The sequence below is a fragment of the Corvus brachyrhynchos genome, unplaced genomic scaffold (genome assembly GCF_000691975.1).
Source record: "Corvus brachyrhynchos isolate BGI_N302 unplaced genomic scaffold, ASM69197v1 scaffold34, whole genome shotgun sequence".
NCBI classification, from domain to species: domain Eukaryota; kingdom Metazoa; phylum Chordata; class Aves; order Passeriformes; family Corvidae; genus Corvus; species Corvus brachyrhynchos.
In genome coordinates, this window is record NW_008238126.1 from 2238897 (window position 1) to 2259366 (window position 20470).

Here is a 20470-nt window from a genome sequence, read left to right on the forward strand (position 1 = left end):
TGAAGACTATTGGGAACTGTGGTTTGGAGCTCATGAGGATGCCTCAGAACACAGCAGGCAGGGCGAGGGACAGAGGGGGCTCTGCCCACCTCCAGAGCTCACCTAGTGTGGCAACCACCATAGTCAGAGGTAATTTATCCTTTGGGATGATTGATGCTGCCTTGGGATAGGGATGACTGGGAGGATTTCTTAACAAGAGCACAGTTGGGTTTGTTTTTACCTACAGCAACCTTTATTTCCACGTTTCCTTTCTAACAAACACATGATGGCAATGTGTAAGAGCATGAGGAGCAAGCTGAGCCTCCAAAACCAGACTGACACACACACTGGGCCTTGAGAACCTTGTTTTACAGTGGAGGCACCTCAGGAACACAGCACTGCGTTTCTTGTTTGTTCTCAGGGTATGTGCTGCCGAGGCCTCGTGCTGGTCTCTGCTTCTTGTTGGCTCCTCAGCAGCTCACCAGACCCCAGCTGGCAGTGGTTAATTGCAATCAGCAGGTGAGAAATGCAGTGTCTCAGCAAGGGAATTGCCTCCAACTCTGGGACATATTCTGAGAAACGGGGAGCATCCAGAAAAAGAAAGGGAGAGGCCTTAAACCTGGACTTCTGTGAAAAGCAGCACTTGAGAAAGACATCGGTGCATAGGACAAGTCACATTTGTTTTTTCTAGAGTTCTAATGGAATGATTTACTGTTAACAGGTGGGAATCTTTCAGCACTCCTCTGGTGGCTTCTAGTTGCCGTCTAGTGTCACTCGATGCGTCATTGCCATGTTTTGGGGGGGCTTTTTGCAAGGTTGTAAGCATCCTTCTGAAGCTCAAGGGACAGTGAGGGAGTAGAGAGTGTCTTGCACGTGGACCAGCAGCTCAAACATGGCCCAGAGTCTTCTGGAAGGCAACTGACCGACCTTGATGGTCAGTCGGTCACCTCAGGCTGTGGGCAGTTTTCTGCTTTGCTGTGTGCTTTGTTTGGGAACCTGGGATGCCAAACACAATGCATGGCACAAGTGTGTGGTCTGTGTCTTTGTAGCAGCCACTGCTTTCAGGTGATTTTGTCTGAGCTAAGGATATCTCTACCATCTTGTCAGTCAGAGCCCACAGCAGAGGAAACAGTGATTAAATCTGCAAGGAGAATATGATGCTTTCTCATCTTCAGAAGATCCTTAGAGGTTAAGGTTGAGTCACAAAAGCTTGCCAGGCAGCAGTGTAAGCTTCTGTGTTGATAAATTCAAGAGGACTTCATGGCTAGCAATATAGAATCTTGGCAGGTGCTCAGTTATCCCAGCAGTAGGTATGTTACAGGACATGGGAAGCTATGGATGACGGATACGTGTTTGAACAGCTCCCTGTTCTAAACGGCTATTGTGAGCCTAGGATTCCTCTGAGGCAGACAAGTGGGCCATTTCTGGGTGGTTTAAGCAATGAGAAGATTTCAGTCCTGCAAAAAAAAAAAGACACCACCATCTTATCCAAAAGAAATCCCACACTAGGTCTCACGTAGGGATTGCCAGTATAGTGAATATTGGTAATAGCACATGTGCTGAGCAGTTCCACATCAGTGATGCTGCATGCAGCTGCTGAAATGGAAAAGCATTGAACAGCCTGGGAACAATGGGGGAGATCCCTGGATTCTCATGCGAGAGGCATGTCTGCATTTATTTGTCTGCAGTGGTGCTGATGCTCTGGGATCATCAAGGGCAAATTCTGCCAGATAGAGATCAGTGCACAGGCAGAAAAAGTAATTAACATTTTATTATCATCCCGTTCATGTGCAATTAAAATAGAGTCGATTCCCCTTCAGATAAAGATGCATAAATAAGTAGAAGCTGGCTGTGGGTCCTAAAGCAGAAAAAGGTAACCTGAAAGTCAAAAAAGATCACCTGTCAGTTCAGTCCCTCACACTGAGATGCTTCAGGAAAAGGAGACAAGCAGAGCACATGGGAAATGGCATGCTCAACAGTGAGATAGCATGCAGACAGCTTTTTTTTGTTGTAGTTTCAAAACCCAATTTTAATTGCAGTGGGTTTACAGGTTAATGAAACAATACGGTCCTTCCAAAGAAACAGCTGTTTGGTGGATAATTTTAATCACAACCTGGTGATAACCACCCATGGGAGTCCATCTGAGCTGCCAAGTAACTTTTCTAACAAAGAGTAAAGACGGTCCTGAGCCTGTAGCTGGAGAACTGAACAAGCAGAAACAACGGAGCAAATTGAAACGCTTCTCTGTCCCTTGCATGCGTATCTCTGAGTAGAAAACTCTGGAGAACACAGATCACTTTGTCACAGGAGGACAGCACACGCACAGTCACTGGTGCTGACCATCAGCTGGTGCGAAATGGCACAGCACATCTGATGCCAATTGATTGCATCCCAGCACGCCACCCATTAAGCAGTTTATTGAAGTGCTCCATTGGGACAGGCTGCTCTGAGGCAGCAGCCACTGCTGAAATTGCTGGAAAACCTCTGGAATCAGGGCTCCTTGGGTCAGACTAATTATTGGTCATTTAGCCTGACATTAATTGTCCCAGCAACCGTGTGGGATAAAAACAGGCTTCTGCCTGTCTAGGGTAAACAGCGCTAGTGACACTCCCTAAAAATCAGACAATGTGTCTGGTGAAAGCTTTTAGAGCCTTTCACAAGCTGCAAAAGAGCACGTAAGTGATGGAAGGCAGTAGGGTGGGTGCATTATTGTTCTCATTAGAGCATCATCTGCCAATTTACTGCAGCAAGAAGCCCAGCAAATGCGAAGCCTTGTCTTGTAAAAAAAGCCCCACAATGCTCCTTATGCAGCATTTAAGATATTCAGGGGCTGGGCACGTGGGGGGTTCTGTGGATGTGGCCCTCACTGCAGCCTGGCTCTCTGTTTGGAAGAGCAAAGGGAGGAAGAACGGAGAGGGCAGCGAGGCGGCTGTGACACAGATCTCAGCCCCTGGCCCCAGTGAGGGCACTGCAGGCACCAGCTTGGGGCCTGGACTCTCCAAAAGGAGACAGCACATGGGCTCCCCAGGATTTCACCATCATGAAAACCCAGTGCTTCTCACCAGACTGTTAATTTTTAAGCATGCCAAGAAATAACATCGTTATCTTAGGCATGTGCTTCCAGACACACGTTTATTTGATAAGGTGGATTGATTTTTTCCCATCTTCGCTTCCTTATGGCCTGGATCCTGCTGCCTTTGGAGTATGTGGTTTCTGTAGTGTAAGATCAAACATCTCAGCAGCTCTTGGATAAGAAGAATCCTACACTGCAACTGTCCTTCCCCACACAGCCATCTGTCTCCTGTCCTTCTCATGGACAGGCTAATAGTTTCACTTAGGACATGCTGGTGGAAGAAATCCTATTATTTGGGGAGCACTGGGGATTTGGCCATTCATTTACAACAAAATTTGTTGCATAACAGACCCTGTGCAGTAACAACAGGCACCCCTCATTTTGTTCCTTCCTATACAAGCTAAACAGGGACTGCAGGTCACAGTGGTGTGAGCAGCTCAGGACCTCTCAGCTCAATCCCTGCTGGCATCAGCTGATTCCAGGAGCATAAGAGGTGTTGCTCCCAGGCTACTGAGAGAAGCTGGAAGACTTGGAGCCATCACCAATCCCTCTAGGTCTGGACATCTGCATCTGCACAGTGAGGCCTGGGGAACTCACTGGGAACTCTGCACTCTACTGTAATATAGAGGCAAAGGATTAGTGAAGCCCTGCAGTACTCCAAAGAGCTGTGTGGGCTACACATGAGGCTCTTTGCTCCAGCTAGGGAGGCTCCAGGATTTATATGAGCAGGAGTAACCATCCCAATTCTAAAATGAAGCTAAAACTCAGAAGTTCAGTGAAGTGGTGTACATTTGCCCTATTTTCAGACAGACCTTGAGGTGTCTTAAGATGGACCTAAATCTTCTTTCTTCTTCGCTTTCTCAACTATAGCACTCCATCTCCATGGAGAGAAGGAAACTGGAGAGAGTGCAAGAATGGTGTCCTCATGAGCTGAGGATCCCCAGCCTTCCTCTCTGCTGTTCTGAGCTCAGCTGGATCCACCTGGTGAAACCTGCCCATTTCTAGTGGGCAGTGACACATGGCAGCTGCTGCCCTGCAGAACAACCCAGGGAAAGGGAAATCCCAACACATTCAAGGCCTTCCCACCATCACACTTTAGAAGAGTGAAGCAAGGCAGGGAACTGCTCTGGGGTTCAGCACTGGCCTCATGTCCCAGCGTCTCATGTCCCAGCAGCGCAGCTGTGGGCTGATGGGGAGGGATGGACCACCTGCACTATTGCAAAAGGCAAGGGTGAGAGGGCACCTGTGTGAGAGATTGCAAATGCTTTACCAACACTGCAGCCCTGCACCGGGTTTCAGAGCGCTGCTGGCACTGGGAGGTGTGCTGATTATCAAAACCTGGAAAGGAGCTTCTGAAGCAGCATCTGCTGCCATCCAGCCTGCCCCTGGTTTTCAGAGGGAAGAAACTGCCTGTCTGGCTACAAAAGCATCTCCTCCTTGGGAACTCGCTGGAGAGCTCTGATACAGCCACCACCTCCCAGGGGAGGCTGGAATCCCAAGCACCTCAGCAAATTCAGGCTGAAATGTTTCTCGGTGTTTGAAGTTTTGCTGGCCACTCCTTTTCCTTTGCGGCCATAGATCAGAGAGAGTGAGAGAGAGAGAGCAGAGAAAGCAGATAGTTTGTCTAAAGGTCAGACTTGCTGCTCGGGAGGCAGCAGACCAGTGTTGTTCTGCAATGAGCCGTGTAACGCTGTCAGGTCACACAGCTAGAGAGTCCCCTGGGGAAGGTGAAAGCATTACCCCACTGATGCCATTCCTATCTTTTATGAAAGCCTGCACAAACACACACAAATTGTGCAATTAGCTAATATTCAGACAGCTGGTACCTTCTAAGTGACTCAGATAAGATCAGGCAATAAAAGCAGCAGAACCTCCTACTTAAAACTTCCTAGAGGTACAAAACCATGCCTATGCCCCAAACAAGAAAACCTTGTTTTCAGCCATGTATCTGAGCCTATTGCCAAATGAAGTCAGCAAACATACAAGAGAGGCATGCAGGTAACTAGCACTGACAACTCCAGGAGCTGGACCTACGAGGGCAAAGGAAAGCTAAAATTCATTGCTTGTATAGCATCAAAGACAGAGCTAAAGCAAAATGTAGGCAAGCTGCATAATCAGGTTACTTAAAGTTGTCTTTTACGTCTCATTCTTTAAGAAAGAAGCATTGTTTTCTATCTAACAATGGCTATAGCCAAAATGTAAAGCTCTTGGGGGAATAAGAGAAATTCTGTACTCTTTCAGTAGAGCAGACATCACTAATTACCTTCTTACCTTGTAGAATGTCAAATTAGCTGGAAAAAATAGATCAAGCTACTCTTAGGTACAGTGATTAAAGTGATCAAAAGCTCATAACAGAACAGAGAGTGCAGTGTGGTTGTAGTTGTGCTCTAACACCTGCACTTCATGATGGAAGATAACAACAAGAGGCCAGGAGAAATGTAAACATGAGCATTTTGCAAATGCTCACATTGAATCTCACAAATCATCCCAAATGTGGACTTTGGGATTTAATCTCAAACTTCCATCTCGAGCTGTGTTTTTCCAAAGCAAGGCAAGGCTCGTGGAAAGAGGTAATATTCCTTCTTCTGACCTTCAAGCATCCTGGCCACAAAACTCTGTTATGCCATTTATTCTAAAGGCTCTTTAATATTATTGTAGAATGAAAAGGGGGTTGGAATATTCTGAAACATAAGGAGATGCTGTGGAGATTTAAAAGACCCAGGCCAACTTCTGTGTCAGCATTCAAACCAACTTTCAGACTTTCTTCTAAAGTCTACGTAGCCATCCCCTCTCCGTCAGGAACAGAAGGATGGATCTCATTACTTCACTGTATTTAATATTTTTCTTGGCAGTGCTGCTGTGTGGACTAAATGCTGAGTGTCCTCTACACATTTGGAACCACCCCATGCAAAGGTGTTGCGGTTTGGCCAAATTTCGAAATATATCCTCTGAGAGAAGGCAGGTCACAACCATCCCTCCCCCACCAGGTTCAGGAAAAATAAATTCCTTGAAGGAAAGTGAAGGAGATAAAAACTATTTATTTAACAAACACACGGGAAAAGGAAAATAATGCTAAATAATAAAATCTTTCGCTGTGGAGGAAAAACCTGGGAAAGTGTTCGAGTCCTCCCTTTGGTCTCCTCGGAGCTGGGGCTTGGCCCAGGGCCAGGCCCTCTGTACTCGGTGGAAACTCCTCCTGATGTGCTCTGATGTTGAAACAGTCCAGTAGAAAAGGGAGAAAATCCAAAATTCCAGGGAAGGAAAAACAAAGTTCAACTCTCAGTCTCTCTCCGGAGAAAAAGAAGCTGAAGAACTGGCCAAAAGCTGACGGGAAAGCAGCAAGCCGGGTGCCTCCTCCCTCCCCTGCCGCAGCTGGAAAAAAAAGTCGCTATCTCTGTGTGACCTTGAACAAGCTGCAAACTGCTTTGAGAAAGTTTTGCTCAGTTTTCCTTCCCCCTCTCAAGCTCAGTTTAAAGGCATAGAAAGGCACAAGAATTAATTTCTGGGCATAGGGCAGCGATATGGGATACACATCATAAAGTCACCCCAAGACAAAAGGTCAAAGCCTGGACTTTTCCTGTTTTAAGAAGCAGAAGTGTCTAACCCAGCAGACTAAATTTCTTACATAGTCCATGGAGAAACACAGGCATCAAAGCAGGGTAATCTGTTCAAACTCCCAGCTCCCTTCCTGGCCCTCAAGGCAACAGAGCTTCCTAACAGACCATGCTCCTACCATAGGGGCTTCCAGTGATATAGCAAGAACTAGGTGCAATAGACCCAGACCAAAGTGACTTATCCAGTGTCATACTGGAAGCCTGTGGCAGAACAAAATTTAAAATCGTGTTTCCCTGGGTCCTAAAGTATTCCATTGTAATCAAATGATTTTGTTGTTTTGGCTGTTTCCTCAGCAAGGTGGCAGGTAAGTTCCTCTTGGACATTTAGGTTTGTCCAAGCCAAAAATCTGCAAGAAAGAAGCAGGTGAAAACTATGAGAAATGGCAGTCACAGTGCCCATAAGGGTCGTCTTGTACAGCCCACGGAGATGAGAGAACCTGTATGAAGTGCAATAGACTTGGAGTTAAACCTATGAACCCCATATGAAATATAATTGGCTGTTTTCATAAAGAAATCCCCCAGATGAATAATACTTTTTGTGGGGAGGTCATTTATCTAAGAAATGGCAAACAGATACTCATCAATGGGTGTAAGCCAGAGTCCTCTAAATGCTGTTGCATTGGTTTACAGCAGGACTAAACTTGACCCATCTAACAGGATGTTTGATAGTCAGGGTTAGGCTGCTTTGAGGGATCTGGAATGATTGTTTCTGCTCTTGGCCTTGCATTTCTTCAGCAGGCAATGGGGACAATTCTATAAACTTTTCACAGACATTACTGGAAATTCTGGAGAAGATAGGATTAAGACTGATGAAATATATACCAGTATTGTCTTTGGCATCCTCATAAAGTGTTGCGAGGTAGAAACTAATTTTCTCTCTGAAACTGAGCAAAATTCAACCCCAAGGTGCAGGGACATTACATTTTGCACAGAAAGGGGGACTGCAAAGAAATCAGGAATGAGAAATTTTGAAATCCGTTTGCTAACCAAAAGAACTGTTCTGCTAATTTGCATTTTCTGTCCTGCAAAATGTAATTGGGGAAGAAAGAACCCTCCTCCCCCAGTCCTTTATTTCTCATCTAGAAATGATTTTTTAATAAAAGATAGGCAATGTTCCTGTCATACCTCTGTTCATTACCAAATCATCTGGAATCACTCCTGTTGCTCCTAAACATCTCCATCTTTAGGAAGCAGGCAGCAGTGTCAGTGGAGCACTGCTCATTGCAGAGTGCCCCGGGAGCTTCTGGCTCTCTGTGAGACAGAGAGGGAGAGGAGCTGTCTGAAAACTGCTGAGACCGTGGGGCTCTGTGATGGTCAGTATTTCAGGTGCAGAAGAGAGGATGGGGGAGGGAAGTGTTTCGCAGCAGTTTATTCTCTATTGAATGTGCAGCTTGGCAAACAGCTCAGATTTAAGAGAATTTGGCCTTTTCCTTGGCCACTATTTCAAGCACAGACACGTGTAGGCATCTGGCTGAAGACCTGCATGTTTTCAGTGTCTGCAGCAAAGCATCTCCACTGTTGCTACTGAGAAAGGGAGGGCAATATTATTTTTCCTGTACGTGCAGCTAACAATTCCTGGAACCTCAGCTCTCCTCCCACTTCCCTTTTACCCTTTTCTGGCTCCTTTCCTCTGGGATTTGACAACACCAGCCCGAGGCTCTGGGTTACCCCTAACATTGCTTCTCCCCTGTTCCTTTCAAACCTTGCAAAAGACTTAAAAAGTGAGATTGGTGGGTTGCTTTTGCATACAAAAACCACGGGGACAACAGAGATAGCACAGATCTCCTGGGGTTTCAGCTCTGGGCAGATCTGTGGTGCTCAGAGCAGTGGTGTGCAGCACTCCTGCAGAGACCATGCTATCCCAGGACACCCGCTGTGCTGCTGGGTACCCCCTCCTTTCTGGATTCCTGCCATTTTCCTTAGGCCCTGGCCTCAGTACTCAAAATCTTGAGCTAATTGTGACCCTGGTTTAATCCTTGCAGCAGTCACCCCGCTGGCACAGCCTTGTGCCAGTGGCAAAAGTAGGGAAGAGCCTGATCCCACAGGAGAGCCAGGAGATACCTGAGGGGATGCAGCTGTACTTAAGAGGCTCATTACTTAACGCCTCTTCCAGGCATTAAAATCTCAGCGTGCACTGAATGGCTTCAAGAAAGATAAACACAAAATCTGGATGCAGCATTAGAAATGGAAATGATAGGGCAAGGGAAACAGTGAGTGCCACAAGCTGTCTTGCTGTCTCTGTGTGTGCAGCTGGATTGAATGCTGGACCTGCTTCTGTACAACAGCTCTAAATCCCTTCTGGAGGGCAGAAAGAGGCAGCACAGGAGTAAGAATGGCAGGATGCAGCTTTGATTGGGTAGTTCCTACAGCCAGGGAAAGATCTGGCTTTGCTCAGGTTCTTCCTACAACAGTGGTCTATGTTAGGGGGAAGTTTTTCTTCTGCCTGACTGTTAAGCAGGGAAATGTCTGTCTTCCCTGTCACAGAAGGAGTTTATGGCTGATCACTAAAGGCAACCAATTCACTTGATTTCTTGTCTCATGCTCTGACCCTAAGATTGTCCTTCCTGAACGTTCTCTGCATGCAAGGAGAGCTGGAAACACAGCCCAGTTTGAGACCATAATAATGCAGACCAAAGCCTTTTTATTATGGAAGTTTCTGCAAGAAGGTTTTGTCGGGGCCAATTTAATCCCCATCTCCCACATACCTTCCCCAATGCTTAAACTGCAAGAATATACTCGTTCACTAATTACAAAAGAGCACCAAGGATCTGTTAGTATTTCTGCCAGTGGGATTGATGAGTGTTGGCATAATCAGAGAAACTCTTGACTGCATGCTTTCAAGTGTCCAGATCAGCTCTGCATTTTGGAGAGCAAAAAAAATGAGGACAAAAAAGACTGGTAAAAAAACAAGATGGTAGGTCAGAGTGCTTGTTGCCAAGCTAAGTGGCATTTTTTAATTCTCCATCCAAATCAGATAATTTAGGAAAGGTAGTCCAGTTTAAATTTATGACATTCCACATGCCTTGCACCTGTTCTTAACAGGGTGAAATTTCCACTGCCCTCAGAAAAGACTTAGTTAAGGTCTCAGTATCACCTTGGAACGTACCCTGACTGGGTTGTGCAACCTTTGCTCACGCTGCTGCCCTCAGTTCAGGAGCCTCTTTGCAAAAGCCAGCCCTTGTACTCCCCGAACCACTTTTGTGGATATTTGTGCCTTTGATGTAGAGATCCCTTTTGTAGTACCTCCCAGCCAGGGATCTCCAAGACCCATATAAATATTAGTTAGGAAATTCTAATGTAAGCCTGTGAAGTGGTTCATGACTTCTTTTTGTTCTACAAGAAGAGTAAACAGAGGTGCCAAGCACGTAAGTGCTTTGCCCAAGATTAGAAATGTGGGTGGAACACAATTGGCACAAAGGATATTGATGGAAATTTAGGGTCCTGTGCCCAAATCCTCCTGTTTACTGACAGAACTGCAATTTTGAGACTTCACTTGCACTGAGAGTTCGTTTGGCCTTGGTCAAGCCTCCCAATTCCCGGCCATTTCATTTATTTGCCTTTGAATACGTGTGATTAAAGGAAATATGAGTTTGTTGCCAGGCTGACTCTCCCCTGTCGGCAGCAGGAGAAGATTTAGCAGGATGATGGGCAGTGGAGGGGGATGCTCCAGGACTGCCTGGTGCGTGTGAGGGTGGGTGGCTGTGTAACCTCAGTTATCTACAGGCACGCAAGCTGAGGCTCCTTCACCTCTTACCCCTCACTGTCACCTTGCTGGCCGGATTGCAGTGCTTTTGTGTGGAAAACAAGGGCTGAAGGTGGCCCCCGGCAGGCAGCTCGCCACAGCTATCGGATGATCTCCCTCAGCAGCGCACCACCACCTCCGAGAAGCCTTCACCTGTTGTCTGCCTGGCTCCCCCATCACCGCCGATAGCATCGCCACCGTGACCTTGAAATCCTTCTCACAAGTGCCACCCTGTCTCTTAGTGGGAAATCAGATTTCCCTTCCCTCGGCACGACTCCCAGCATTTTCATTTCCGAAGAAAGAGCCAGGGAGGGGATGGAGCTTTTCCCTGTGCAGCAGTGACTCTATTTTCAGCTGTAGCCCAACAGATTGCTTCGCTCCTCTGCCTTATCATCCAACACCACCTTAATGCATGCAGCTACGCAAGGTTACTATTAGTGACTGATATCACCGGCGCTGCGGGCTCGAGGTTTTAACCCTGGATGAACCAAAATCTCTACACCACATCCTTAGCACTCCCTGGATTTTCAGATATCAGTTATTATTATTATTATTGTTGAGCTCTTTTTTCTTTTTTTTTTTTTTGGTTTAACCAGAAAATACAGTAAGTTTGTTATTTCAGAGGGTGACAAAGAGAAAAGTCAGCCATTCTCGAGGACCAAATCAATCAGTGGTTTACCTTGCATGGAGTGACTGACAGCTCTGGCCCTCTGGCATTGTAATTTATTTTCCAGGCTCAACCCTTTGCAAGTATCACATGGCATGCTTTTAAAAACGTATATATAGAACCAGCTAGATTGTTATATTTAGTGCAACTGTAGGTACAGAGGCATTTCTTTTTTTAGCTTCTTTTGGTGCAAATATAGGAGAGAATCGAACAACCTCTCCTCACCTCTCTCCTGCGAAGGCATCCCTTCCATCTGGCAATGTGCCCAGAGGAGTCTGCAAAGCTGCTGTTCAGGAAGGGCTGTGGAAAGAACCAGTCGAGGAATGGTGAGTTTACAAGACGTCCCCAATTTTCAGCAACAAGTGCAAAAAAAAAAATCTCATTCCACCGTGGAATAAAAATGCGGTGCAGAATAGAAATAACAATTTCTCCCCCGCACCGTGGAAGGTCGAAACAATTTATTTTGACCTTTTAAAACCTACCTTGAGGCTATGCAGGTCACAGGAGGTACACCAGTTGGTAAGTGGGAAACCCCAAAGAGCTGAACACCCCTTGGTTAAGCAGCTGCTACAAGATAAGCATCCTGACTTGTATCAGCAATAGCGTGCCCAGCAGGACGAGAGAATGGATGGCCCAGTCCTCGGCCACACCTCAAATTCTGTGTCCTGTTCTGGGACCCTCAGTGCAGGAAGGACACTGAGGTGCTGGAGGATGTGCAGAGAAGGGCAATGGAATTGGGGAAGGGTCTGGAGCACAAATCCTACAAGGATTGGCTGAGGGAGCTGGGGTTGCTTAACCTGGAGAAAAGGAGGCTCAAGGGAAACCTTATTGCTCTCTACAAATACCTGACAGGAGGGTATAGGCAGGTGAGTATCTGTATTTTCTCCCAGGTGACTAGAGGAAATGACTTCAGGTTGCTCCACGGGAAGTTTAGATTGGATATTAGGAAAATTTCTTCATGGAAAGGGTTTTCAAGCATTGAAACAGGCTGCCTGGGGAAGTGGTTGACTCACCATCCCTGAAGGCATTTAAAAGACCAGTGGATGTGGCACTGAGGGACATGGTTTAGGGGTGGGCGTGTCAATGCTGGGTTAACAGTCAGACTTGATGATCTTAGAGGCCTTTTTCAACCTAAATGATTCTATTCTATTCTATTCTATCCTGTCCTCCAGTTCAGGATCCTCCAAATTCACCCTTCTTAGCAGATTGGCCTTGGTCCCGGAAAGGGAACTGCTACCAACTATATGAGACTCTCAAGGCTCCCAACTCTTCTTGATGACTTCCATCCTGGTTAATGGGGTATACTGGGACAACTGGACAGCTCCAGAGCATATGTGAGGAAACCAGGAACTGAGGAGTCTGTTTGGGACCATTGATGTCCTCCTGTCTATATCCCTGCAGATCATGTCTAACCACACAAACGCACATTTTCCAGGAACAAGTTGTTCCAGGCAGTCCTGATTTCAGACTGGGCATCAGAGAGGCCCTTGGCAGGGAGCTGGTGGCTGCAGGAATGAGCAGCACAGCAGGGGAGGGGGCACAGCATCCAGGCATCCCTGGGGGTGTGGGATCCCTTGCCAGCTCCCAGCTGTTCCTGACAGCTGAATCCCACGGCCGATAGCAACTGTAACCTCTGAAAGGCATGAAAAACAGCCAAGTTTAACAAGTACACGGACTTCTTGTTGGATCTGAACAGAAACCTCTCCTCTGGCCTGAGAAAGGGTTTGTGTGTCCCAATCTATCTGTTTTCTCAGGCTGTTATCAGCTGGTCTGATAAAAGGTGATACTCCTCCCTGCATTTCTCACTTCGCTTTTACAGTAGCCCAGGAAGGGTACAGGCTTATGAACTGCCTGTTATAAATGCACCATAAAAGCAAACACTTGCATTTTTCAAATGCCATTGTCCTTTTATGTTTCAGCTTTCCATTTCTGGTCTGTTTGGCATCTCCTGGTCTGTCCACACATGAGCCCTCTCATTTGTACATGCACAAATCAATTGGCATGCACCTTTTCCTGTGTAAATAAGCTTGTTCCTCGGGCAGTTGTATGTCACAGACTGGTGGCACCTTCACATCTTGTTTTAGGAGTTGGAGGTAGGTTTTTCACACCTTGACCTCAAACCTGCACACACACACACACAAAAATCTCTGCTCTTAAACTCTAAGGCTTTGTTTTTCACACTTGCCAGCAAGAGAGAAAGATAAAGCACACTCAGACCTAAGAATGTATTTTATAATCGTCGAGAAAGCAATAAAATCTTCTGCTTCGAAGCAGAGATACATAATCCATGTGTATCTGCCTGAGGCTGGTTGGAGCAGAGCTCCCACAAGGCTGAGATGTGACGGACACAAGGTGATGGATGCAGTGTCACAGGCTGTTTGGAGGTGGCAGCATTCATATCCTGGGTACTGGTAAGGGCTTGGAAGTTATTACATCCCTTGCTCAATGGGGGAGAGAGATAAGGAGCACTTTCAGCAAGGTCTAAACACACGGGGCGGTGATAAATGCAAATCCCTCAAGCTCTGCACAACAGGGCTAATGGGCCTTCAGCTTCAGCAGAAAGAGAGTCACAGTCTGGCTGACCTCGTCCAGGAGGACAAAAGACAAAAAGATGAGAAACTGGAGGAAGCAGCAGCTGTGACAGAAAGAGGGAGAGGTGCTTGGGTTCCAGGATCTCAGAGATATGGCCACAGTCTCCATGGGGGAGACAGGCCTGAAGGCAGTTTGGGCAAAAGCATTCAAGTGGCAGGCTGCACGTTTGTCTTTGTTGAAACCAAGCTTTTTGGGGGGTTTGTTGAAGCCAACTGGCTATCAGCACTCACCCTGATGTGGGATTCTCCAAGACAGAAGTCAGCCCTGGGATGTGCATCGTGGGAGGGGGTGTTAACCTGCCCCTGCATTGGGGCAGCCTCTCCCTCGGGCTGTGATTGCTGAGGCCACTGCCAGCAAACCTGCCACTGGGACTGCCACTGCCACTGGGACTAGGGAGAAATGCCCTTGGGACACAGGGAGACACTGCCAGTGCAGGAACTGACAGCCCTGGGATCAGCCCTGCAGGGATCCCTCTTCGCAGAGGTCTGAATGCCTGCGGTGTGCTGGTTAAAGAAACACATCTTTCCCTTGCCATTCTTCAACCTTGAGTGATGCATAATCACCAATATTTGTTGAAGCTGCTTGTTAACGATGTTTACCAGAAGGTATTTCCCGCTGTGTCTTCCCAAAAGACGTGATGCTGTCCCACAGTGCAGAGCACAGCTCTAAACTGCCAGGAAGTTAAGGCAAAAATATCACCATTCCCAAGGTGTTAAATGACTGCCATGGACTTGCATAAGTAGTGTACTCTGCTCCCCTCGATGCCACAATCAATACCAGTCTGATTTCTTTATCATGGGGGATGGGGGATGGAGATGAGAGATCCTGCTCGTACCTCAGCGTTGGCATTTTGATTCCCAAACAGCCCATTCGCTAGTAGCATAAAAATAATGTAAAAACAAATAGATCAAATAAATGTAGCTTGAAGACGTCTCTATTACAACCTTGCTCTGTATTCTATAAGCAAAATATGTACTGTGCATACAAACACCGGGGGAATGAAGGGATGCAGGTATTAACACTGACACATCAAGTGGCTCCTCCATGAGACCATATTATCTATGCAATCACCTACAAGTATTTACATTTCATGAACGAGGTTTTCCAAACATCCCCCCCAGCTGCACCGCCTCGTGCTGTTGTTGGATGAAGTTCAGGCAAAGAACGAGGCCAAATCAATGCCTACAGAGGGTGTTTTTACAAAAGACCCAGTTGCAGGGGGAAGAAGTGGGTACTGGTGACCTTGAGTTGGGGTGACTGTGGCAGGGATGGAGGTAAAGCATCATGTTTGTGGAAGACATCATTCAATAGCTAAGACAGGCAAGTCCACTGGAAGAAAAATGGTGAGAAAATCCCTAGTTGGGTTCAGCCTTGATCTTGGCTACAAGGTTGAGTGTGGTTTTCTCTCATATTTTGGCATTGGTTCTTTTGAACGTGGTTTAGCATAGGTAGGCCTTGCAAACTGTTTCCTAGGTCTCCTCAGTGGGGCAGTTGTGGAGAATTTGCCACTCACAGGGTGCAGCTGGTGACTGAACTCACCCGGCACTTTTACAGCCTTTGCCAGATAAGAACGTGCTGACGAGGAAGAAGGTTGATAAAAGCCGCCCATTCTGCAAACAGCCTCTCTCTGCAGATGGACTGAGTGAACACAACAGTGCTGGCAGTCCAGAAAGTTTGAAAAACTTCATAATCAATTAATGGGTTTTTTTCAATATCAGCCCACTCCTAAATCCTGACTACTAGTTCAGATAGGGCAATTTATGACACAAAAAACCCAAATTGTGGTGTTAAATGTCCCACTTCGGATCCGCAATTCAGCAGGTTGCCTGCAAGTACCAGACTGACTTCAGGCCTACATCATGTCCTGACTCCAGCACAAGTTATCCATTTTATTTACCTTAATTCCCTTTGCAGTTCCAATGAAACATGTGCTTCTTCTCTGCTGCTTCTCCTAAGTCACTGTGATTACATTTGTTGTTACAAAGGGCCTGTTTGATTGAGTATAATTTACAGGATAAACAAAAAACCACACACGCCTTTTTAAAAAGTGAAGCATTTTGGAACAAAAAGTCTTAATACTGTAAGAATTACTAACCTATGCCCCTTCTGCTCAAAGCAGGAATCCACATTTTGTGCAGGGACAACTTCTATGACACTGTGTGAAAATGTGGCCTGTATTTCTAATAAACTTTTGTGTTTTTTAATTATGTGTCAACAAGCAAAGCAGGAGGTGGCTGGGACATTCACACAGGATGTGGGAGATTAGGGCTGAACTCCCACTCTGCCCAAGGGGAATGTGATCTATTGCGCTTGCCTTTTACTAGGAGAGTGTCTATATCCTCTGTCTTCCAGCTGCCCTGGGATATGGGTGCTCCCAGCCAGCTGTTGCAAAACATTTTAATATTTCTTGGCAATGGGAAAAGAAAACAAGGGAGTACCCATGTGAGGCTGGAGAGACACACAGTTACGCTTGGTAAATAGATAGGCAGAGTCCAATCAGAGAAATAAATGAATTTAGCATTCAGCTGTAGGTCCCTCCAAGCACACACCAACTGCTGCAGTAATTGTGCTGCAGCCAAGGGAGCAGGAGCATGGAGAAGGATTTTCTCTCCAACTGAAAAACCTCCTGTGGGACCTCTGAAGGTCAGTTTTCCAATGCTTCCTCTCCACTGGTGAATATGACCACTGGTCAGGGGATATAGCTGCTGCCTGAGGGTAGTGGGGGGGTTCAGGAGAAGGAGACACCTAAGTCCATCTCACTTGGGACACACACTTAAGATTAACTCCACTCGTATAATTCTTCCTCTGTAAGTAAAGGATCCGTAGATAAACTCCTGTCCCTTATAGGAAATGTTCCTGCTGGCATCAGTCGTTCGTACTTCCACAATAGGTGCCACTAAGTGTTTCTCAATTATTAACAAACCCAAAGCCAGGTGAATGGGTTGAGTTATGTCACAAGGGACACTTGTATTTTGAAACTCTGAGCTAAACAAGATTACCTTGCACTAAGTTAGAAGTGCTTCCCATTTGCAGGGTGAGAATTTGTACTAGCTCAGGTAAGGAGCTCAGCTGTGGGGGAATTTATTAGGTGGCATTGCAGTGTCTGATCCAGACCCCATTCATGCATTTGGAAATGCTGCCTTGCTTTCCACAGGCACAGAAGGAACCAATAGGATGGGAATTAACCTTGTGTCAGTTGGTGCCAATATCTCTCATGAAAATCTCCAAAAAAATCTTGTCCAAAAGCCCTCCTACCAAGACAGGTAATACAGAAAATGAAAGCTCACTCATTTTACATTCCTGTGGGTTCTTTACTCACCTCAGACCTGTGCGCCCTCCTGATCTGTCTCCTGGACCATTGTTTTCCTTTTGACTCTCAGGCTAGCATGGAAAGACTTCTCATGGCACAATGGTACAACAGCCCTCTCTATAGATGTGCTGCTCCCACCATCCTCCTGTATAAACTGGGCCACAGCTTTGGAGCAAGGCCTGGCAGGGTGAATTTTACCCACTGTTCGTGGAGAACCACTACATTTAGTCTGCAATTCATGCCTCCCTCACACGGCCAGAGTGCAGGAAGGGGTCTGAGCAGAAATTGAAATCAGCTGCTTGGGTGCAAACAGGAAAAGTCAGCACACTCCAACTGACACCCTTGGGATACAGGCACCTGTGCAGGAAATGGATGTCTTAATCACTTAACAGAGTCTGTCCACAGTGTTTATGAAAAACTGATACCTACAAGCATTTATGGAATTGCATGAATGGGGAATATGTTTGAATATATATACTGCTGTGCAGGCAGCCACTGTGGGGGACCCAGGCAGTCAGTCTCCTGCATCACAAAAATAGTCTTTTGTAGTAGTCTTGTCATCTCCACCTCTGCAAGTGTTCATCTATGGCTTGCCCCTTGGTGAGCCACAGGAACATTCCCAGTCCTTGGCAGCATGCTCAGTGCTGAAAAGTGAACAGGGGGAATGACTGCAAGTGGGAAAATAGTGTCCTTAAAGGAGGAACTGGGGGAACCCCACACCCCTGGCTTTCTCTGGAAGAGCTGGAAAATAGCTCTCTCCTGAGCCCTAGGGTCACTGACTGTGCTGGGCCTACTGAAGGTGGAGGGCTGAGCTCTGACCTGGCATCTCTGCTAGTGATGCTAATGAAAACATTATGCAGTGTGAAGCCATGTGTTGAATATAAGACAGAACTGGGCAGGCTCTTTACATCTATCTGTTATATGGGAGCTAAAAAAAATCACACAATTACTTCCTCAAACAAAGATTTGCAGTCAGACTGCATTCAGGTCAGTTGAAGGCAGATGGAGGCCTCCCAAAGGACTTCAAAGATAAGATAACAAGCACACACACAAAAATGCAGTCTGCCTTGAATTCCTCTGGAGGGTCACTAAGGCACTGCAAAGCCAGCTCTGGGTTGAATGCTCTGGTTTGCTTGTGGACCTTCCAGTAAAATACGATCTTTTCTCTGCAAACCTCAGTACTTAGAAAAGGAGAGATGTGTGGAACGGACTTGTCTCCGGAGCAGGGGTGCAAGCAGCTTCTCTGGACCAGCTGTGCATGCAGGTGATCATCTGTGCCTGGGCACCACACGGCTTGACATGCCCCTAATTGCAACGCAGAAACCGAGAGCAGTGCACAGGGCCGGACCAAAGCTTCTGGATCCACCTGACACTGCATTCCTGAAAGCAGCCAGTGATGGATGGGGAGGGAAGGAGGAAGAGGAACACGGCGAGGAGATGACCCATCTCATCACGTCGCCACCGTCTCAGCGTCTCATCACCAGCAAATGGGAGACTCTCTCAGCTGGAGCTTGTAGCCAAACCTCTGGGGACTGCAGCAGTGGTTAGTCCAACTTCCCAATTCTGGTTAAGCCCTGCTGGAACCTGTTTGTACTGGGGGCCTCCACATCAACTGGTGGCAGTGAGCTCCCCAGTTCAATGATGTACGTTATGGAAAGGCATTCCTTTGTGTTTATTTTGAATTGGCTGCCTGATGATTTCAAAGGAGTTCCCATTCTGTCCAGTCTAATTTGGAGGATGTGTGCCCAGTGGCTAGACTATAGGAATGGATCTCTGAATTAATTCTATTTTCATCTCTGTCATTCTTCTAAAAGAGCAGGTATTATTATTCATTGGGGTGAGTTTCACCTTCAGCCAGCTCAATTAAAATTACCCCAAGCAAATAGTGATCTGGAATTTGGACGAGACTAATGTTCCCTGTGCACATGCAGAGAACAGGTAGAAACCAAACTAGGCAGTAAAGGCAAAAATTCTGTTTTAAATTTCCAATGCGTGGATCGATTCGTGCAATTGAAACTGCTGCCAGTGTGTTACAAAATAACTTGTCATACAGCAGTAGACCCTATTATATAGCAGAATGCCCGTACTTACAGAAAGATGAGATCCCAAATGCAGGGCAAAAATGTGTAATTTCTAAAAATAGCAATTTGCATACTGACCTAAGGACTGACTGACTATCTCTCTATCTATCTATTTTAATTGTCCTATTTCTATTGATGTGTCTTCATGTCACTTGTAGTTTGCCAGCGAAACGGCATAAAAATCTTGAAAAAAATCAGCTAGACGAAAGCGTATTTAACAAGCTGTGTTAGCAGCTGAGAAGGGTTCACAGATATAGAGGCGCTGGTTATATCTCAAAACGAGAAGTAGTAAGTGTCTGCATTAATTATAGTCTTGGGCACATGCTAGTACCACACCCACAGCCCAGCCTTAATGGGATTTTCTCCCTTCTTTCAGAGGCAAAAAGCCACAAGGAAAGCAAGGCAGCCTTTCCCCAAGAGGTCGTTTGCATCCAGGACGTGTACAAATCTCTTTACATGTATTTAGAAACTAAGGCAATTAAAACACCCCAGGCCTCTCCTGTTAACTCAGAAACATCATTATGAAGATGCTTATGCCACAGCGGCTTACTATGCTCGGTTTAGTGGAAAACTGGAAAGCTGCATTTCCAGCCATTTGATCACCATTTTCCCGAGGTTGCTAATGACTTGCAAAAATCTGCCCAACAGTAACAACCTCAGGGAGACTGCGTTGTCTCCTCTGAGAACCTCTATTTGTTTTCAGAATGAGAAGTTTAATTAGGTGAGGGTGGTTTTTTTTGGCGGAGGAGTTCATGCCTTGTGCCCTCAACAAACAAACCCTGTGTGACTGCCCGGGAGCCCCAACCTTGGCACAGCCGAGGACCTACTGGGGCAAAGGAAATTAATGTGATTTTAAACTGGTTCCCACTGCGTTCCCCCTCTTTTTGTGGAAGCTGAGCTTGCTCCCCTTCTTTCGGAGTTTATCCTTGTGCACATGCCTTTTTGTGCATGGATTTCATGCACAAAAAGTCCGGGGGAGGGCCGGGGGGCTGGGCGGGGGCAGCAGGCAGAGATCCACTGGGACTGCTCCCGGGAATGCCACCACACGCAGGCAGGTGGAATTCCCCCGGCGGGGCGATGCCTGGGAAGGGCGCGCACAAACAAGCGCATCCGGGCAGGCACGGAGATAAGGGACAGCCAGATGCCACCAGCATTCCTCAGGGCTTTCTCAACTTCCACCGTCCTAAAAAACCCACGCTCATGAGGCACGCTTAGGAATCCCCAAAGACTCTCCATTAAGTCACTAATTGCTGCTAATTATCGTGAGAATGATTTGTGAGTGCCGGTAATGTGCTTGGTGCTAAGGAGGCTGCAGAGCAGCGCCGGTCCCCAGCCGGTGGCAGTGGCGCTGATGGAGATGGAAGGATCACAAGCAGCAGCTGGAGGAGTGGGCAGGAATGCCCGCTCTGGAA

General features: G+C 46.7%; 1 long non-coding RNA gene across 1 annotated transcript in view; it reads right to left on the minus strand.

The window, feature by feature from the left end:
* Positions 1 to 209: 209 nt before the first annotated feature.
* LOC108446551 overlaps positions 210 to 20470 on the minus strand; it is a 25120-nt gene continuing 4859 nt past the window's right edge. Inside the window, exons 2-3 of the long non-coding RNA XR_001861759.1 lie at positions 11301 to 11375; positions 210 to 1436 (exon numbers count right to left, since the gene is read on the minus strand). This is a non-coding gene — a long non-coding RNA (uncharacterized LOC108446551). The remainder of the gene's footprint in view (positions 1437 to 11300; positions 11376 to 20470) is intronic.